Genomic DNA, 6,010 nt, shown 5'->3' with positions numbered 1-6,010 from the left:
TACATGAAAGAGATGTTTCACAACACTGTTTAGAAAATACAGGCCAATTTATTTTCAAAAACTAAACAGATTTTTCACAAGGCTTCTACTGTGACAAAAGCCCTGGATAAGAATGTTTATCTGGATAGTCTTGGATCCAGGCCTATTTTCATTTTCTCTCTGTTGGAACCCAGTATACTATTATTGCTCTCTGTAGCATCCTGTTCCTTCAAGAAAAATCGTTGAGTCCCTTAGAGTTTGGTTACAGTCTCAAAGGGCATCCAGCTCTGAAACAATCATAGTAGTTGCACCTGTGTCTCAAAGGTTTGGCTGTTTTCCTACATTTTGTTTTTGTCTTTTTTCAAGGAAGTTGAACATGTCTAATGTAATACTTTAATATTATTGTGAAATTTCTTATAATATTTAATATATTAGTCTTATTAAAAGTTTTGGTTAAGCAAAAAGTTTATTCCCTTTTCTTCCTCTTATATCATGAAATCAAATAACTTCATTTTAACAGATATAGGATACTTGATACAGGTTTAAAATGGATTGCTTTAGTATTTGCGATGGGCGGCTATTTGTAATAATGAATTCATGCCATCATGTAAAGTATACTGATGTGGCCTCAGTTCTAAGTGAAAACAAAATTAGTGAATTCTTCAAGTTTCTTTAGTAAACTGTAAGTGTATAATAAACCAATATTACAAATCATTTTAGAAAATCTTTTCACGTGACATTTTTTTGTCAGTCCATAGAAACTTTATTCTTTTCTCCCTCTTTCTTTATTTTTCTTTATTGATTTGAAAGTGAGTAAAAAATCTCCTTAGAATGATTGTTTTCCTGTTTTTGATAGTTTTTCCTTGCCCTGGTTAATTTCATCTCAGTTTGGCCTAATTATGTTCAGGTGCAAGATGTCAGACTCTGCTGTAACAAACTAGGTTGGAGACCTGGACGTAAGTTGGCTGTAAAATTCAAAGCTAGGGCTAGAGTAACCTGTGTTTTTTATACTTATTGCCCAATGTACTGGAGTCAGATAATGTGATGCCTAGATGTTTTGCTAAGTGATCTATAAAGATCAACCTGAGTTTGGAATAAACTTCTAAGGGACTAACAACCTCTTAGACTATAGAGATAGGGGCACTGTATTTGTCCCTTCTTTCTCAAAAAGTGGGTTAGCATTGTTAGACACAGAATGGGCTTTTGAGCAAAATGAACAGATAATAATGGGAAATGCCTCAGTCTGGTAAATGGCAATATAATTGCAGTAGATATATCTTTGATCCAACAGCCATATTTTTTAAAAAGTAATTATATTTCTATCTTTCTATTAAGATATTCTATCCTCTGGCTCATAGAAAAAAAATCTAATAAGTGTTACAGAGTTTAAAATGGCATCTGGCTAAGCAGAACTTAAGATGCCTTTCCCAATTCCTACTAAAATGCTAAAAACAAAACAAAACAAAACAAAAAAACTAATACAGCTCAAGAAAATTTGGAAAACTAAGACTGAAAAATGATTGCTGGAACTAAAGTGACACTTGAGTAACTTTATGGACAATAAAGCTGGTCTATAATCTGAAAGTTCTTGAACCAATAGTCTTAGGAAGACTTAGGATGGTAGAAAGACATTTTTCTCCATTTTTATTGTGACACAGTGATCTAGAGTCTGTAGCAACCATCAACTGAAGAATTGCCTTGGTGTTTTTAAAAAGTAAATGAATTGATTTGTAAAATATTATAAATGGTTACTATAATAATAAAATAATGTAGTAAAATAAGAAAGCCTAAATAACCCCAAATCTCAACTCCACATATAACCAGTAGCATTCAGTGAATACCTTTCTGGACTTCCATGAAAATATATGCATAGATGTTAATATAAATTTTTATTTAAATGATATTATGAATATTATGTTATTATATATTGTTGTAATCTTTTTCATTTAGTACTACGTTGTAGAATAGATATATTTTTGTGTCAGTAAATTAAATTACTTTAATTACTAAATAGGATTGGATAAGCTATATCTATGTCAGCCATTGACTCTTCATCATCTTCTGTTCCTCATCCCCTCATGTCTCCTCCTATGCCCAAGATATTTTTACCTTTATCTCTCTTTCCTGCCTTCTCTCCCTGCTTTCATTCTTTATTTCTTCTTCTCTCCCATCCTGTCTTTTTGTTTTTCCTTCCTTCTGTTCTTCCTTCCTTCCTTCCTTCCTTCCTTCCTTCCTTCCTTCCTTCCTTCCTTCCTTCCATCCTTCTTCTCCCCCTTCCCTCTCCTTCCTCCTCTTACACCTCCCCCTCCCCCTCCTCCTCCTCCTCTTCCTTCTCTCTTCAATAAGATGTTTCTCTTTGGGCTAAGATACTCTTACCATGATCAGTATTGGTTTACTTTCTCACCTACACAGAATGAGAGATAATAGATAATACAGAATTCTGATATTAAGTAATGCAGAGGCTCCATAGAAGAGGAAAAACTTAACTTCTTTGTCAGTAAAACTACAAGAGCTTTATTTTAACCAACATCAGAAACCATTTTTAGCTGTTGAAAGGACATTAAAGCTTCCAGATAGGGAAGAGAATTCAGTTAACACTGTGGTGTTTGTATTGACTTGTAAATAATTTTTAATTAAATATTCTAATATATTTCTATTGGATTAGTAAGAAATAAAGTAAAACATGAATATGAATGAATAGTCCTAAGCCTAAAATTTTACTCCAATTTCTGAGTATAGAGGAAATAATATTTTCCTCCTTAGTTGTTTTTAGTTGAATGAATTAAATTCAAGGGTAGGGGTTACGAATACAAAGCCCACGTAGGTAATGCACATGAGTACAGTGGACCTGATCTTGGGGAGACAATAGACAGTACTGGATACTGCAGAGAGCCCTAAAACATATGCCTATCTAAATCAAGTCTATGTTTCTCAGCTACAGTGGTTGCTAAGTGAGAATTTGCTTTTATTGCTGTCAGATTTTCTGATATCCAAAATGTGAGAAATTCAAATTCTTCTGTATATTCTTGTGAGTTGGCAAAGAAAAAGGATCACAATCAAAGTGTATGTGTGTGTGTGTGTGTGTGTGTGTGTGTGTGTGTGTGTGTGTGGTAGGGGGTTGTGTCCTTGGGATTTTTGCTACCTAAATGCTTTAAATTTGTGAATTCTGTTGTAGGCATTCCCTTCATAGTGAGTGAACTGTTACTTTTATATAGCTTTTTAAATTTACCATTTTAAAATTATTTTTATTATGCAAGGATCATTGATTGAATGTCCTAGGCGTTATGGGGGAATACAGAGGAAGAAGAGACAGAAGGAAAGTAAAAACTATGGATAATACATGTTGTTCATTCTATCTCATTTATCTGCAAGCTAATTATGAAAATTAAATGATATTAACTCTGTTTTATAGATTCAAAAAACTGAGGTTTGGAGACTTTAATTTATTAATATCGCACGGCTAGGAAGTGGCAGAACTAGGATACAAATCCAGGCATGTATGAGTTCACAGCCTCTTAATTTGTTTTTATAAAAAATAATACAAGCTTTTTGTAGAGAATTTGCAAAATATAAAGGATAAATCATAGAAAAGTCACCCAAAATTACACCATGTAGAGATAACTACTGTTAATATTTTGCTGTATATGTATATATTTTACACATGCACACATATCAAAATAGGTATTACACTGCATATATATTGTATCTTGATTATTTTCCTTAACATTATATCAAGTAATATTCCCATTTCATTAGCTATCTTTTAAAAATAATATATTAATAACTAGATAATAATCTTTCAAATAGCTGTGCCATTGTTTATTTAACTAGATATTTATTTTATTTTTAAATTAATTTTTATTTATCAATTACAGCTGACATTCAATATTATTTTATATTAGTTTCAGGTGTACAGTGTAGTGGTTAGACATTTATATAATCTACAAAGTGATCCCCCCAATAAGTCTAATACCCACTTGGCACCATACATAGTTATTACAATATTATTTACTATATTCTCTGTGCTGTACTTTACATCTCTGTGACTATTTTGTAACTAACATTTGTACTTCTTAACCTTTTTTTCTTATAAATAATGTCTTAGTGATCATCTTTGATTGTAAATCATTGTTTAAGTCTCTATTTTATAGCATATGTTTCTAAGAATAAAATTAGGACAAAAGATCCAAACAATTTTAAGGCTTTGAGCACCATATGCTTTACTTTCAGAAAGGTTTTTACTAATTTACATTCTCATCATTATGTCTGTTTTCTTATTTTCTTGCCAGCATTAACTATTACCATAAAACAACTATTTGTAAACATAACAGAAAACAATGTTATTTTTCTTCTGTGGATAATTGTTTCCTTTTTTCTTGCTTTCTGAATTTCTTACAATATCAAAACAATTCATCTTTTCCTGCATAGTTTTTCACTGTTTTATACAAAGAAGTTGCTTTCTTATTCTTAGGCCAAATACAAACCTGTTTGTTTATAGTTTCTTGTAGTATTTTATGTATTGTTTAATATTTAACTCCTTAATGTTATTGAAAGGTTATGCACTCTCAGCTACTCTATATTTCATCCCTAAGAGAAGAAAAAGACAATGGTTTCCATCTGTAGGGCATGTGACACATGAGACAAACAGTGTGCACTACCTTTATATTACCAGCTTCCTATGCTGAAATGCTGAAAAGTTGCTGGAGTAATTAGAGTAACTGGTGAAAGGGATATTAGTCTGGGCTGGTGTTGTAGAGGAAATGAGTCTTGAGTAGAGTTTTGATTTAGAGAAGGACATAATATGGTCAAATAGCATACTGCACGCCTGGAGACAAAGTTCAGAATATAAAAATTTGTATTTCTAGAAGAGCCCGTATCTATTTCTCTGTAGTAATTGTTCTATATATAGTATTTGCTTGTGTGTGTGTGCGTGTGTGTGTGTGTGTGTGCGTGCACGTGCGTGTGTGTGTGTGTATGGTTTTGGCTATTTGAAATCTCATGTTACCTTATTTTGTCCTTTCCTTAATTCCATGAGGGAATCCTGGTACCACGAAACAGAATCTTCGACTATCAGAGCTGGGAAATATCTCAGAGACCATTTTACGTTATGCAGATACAAAATTAATTTCTGGAATGATGAAATGGTTTGCCTCAAATCACACAGCTAGAGTTAACACTAGAATCCAGCTTTCTGATTTCTGATTCGTTGCTCTTTCTATTACAACAAATTGTTGAAAGGTCTATTTTCTTAAATTGTAGATACTCATGGTGATCAAATTGAATTCAAATGTTGAAAGTGCTTTTTTTAAAAAATAATCTAAACACATGCATTTATAATTGAAGTTACAAAGTATAAAATAGGTGCTAATATAATTGATTTACTTTGTCTATAAGTAAACCATGTCAACATGCTAACAAGCTTTCCCTCTTCTTTAAAGAATGACGTCAAATTCTAATTAATCCCATTGTCACTTCTACTTTACTCCTTTAAGTGGTATAATGGCTGTGATGTATGATTAGACTACACTTCAATTTTAAACTTTTTGATCTTCCAGCTTGATTATTTTGACTGTCGTTTTGTTTTGTTTTTTTTTTCTTAATTCAGTTACACCTACAAAGACAACAAAGCCTCAACTTTCAGACACATTCTAGAATTTAAATCCCCATTATGTTGAGCTCTGGTATTTACCTGCTTGGCATTATTTATTTATTTATTTATTTTGAGATAAGATAAAAGTAGACTTTATTTTTTAAATTTTAATTGGCTTAAAGTACACAGTACATTGGATAGACATCTATATAGTTAGTAAAATGATCCCCCAATTGCTCCCTCCCTCGCTTGAAACTCCAACTAGCCAATGTATTAATGCTGACTGCATTCCCTATGCCATGCTCCCCATCCCCATGACGATCCATCAGCTACTAATTTGTACTTCTTTAATCCTTCACCCCATTTTCCCAGCCCACAGTAGAATCAGTTACCAATAATTACCAAGAGTAGAGAATGTTTGGAAAAGATGGCAGAGTGAGA

Source organism: Pteropus alecto, unplaced genomic scaffold (assembly GCF_000325575.1).
Source record: "Pteropus alecto unplaced genomic scaffold, ASM32557v1 scaffold654, whole genome shotgun sequence".
NCBI lineage: Eukaryota > Metazoa > Chordata > Mammalia > Chiroptera > Pteropodidae > Pteropus > Pteropus alecto.
This window is presented reverse-complemented; position numbering follows the sequence as displayed.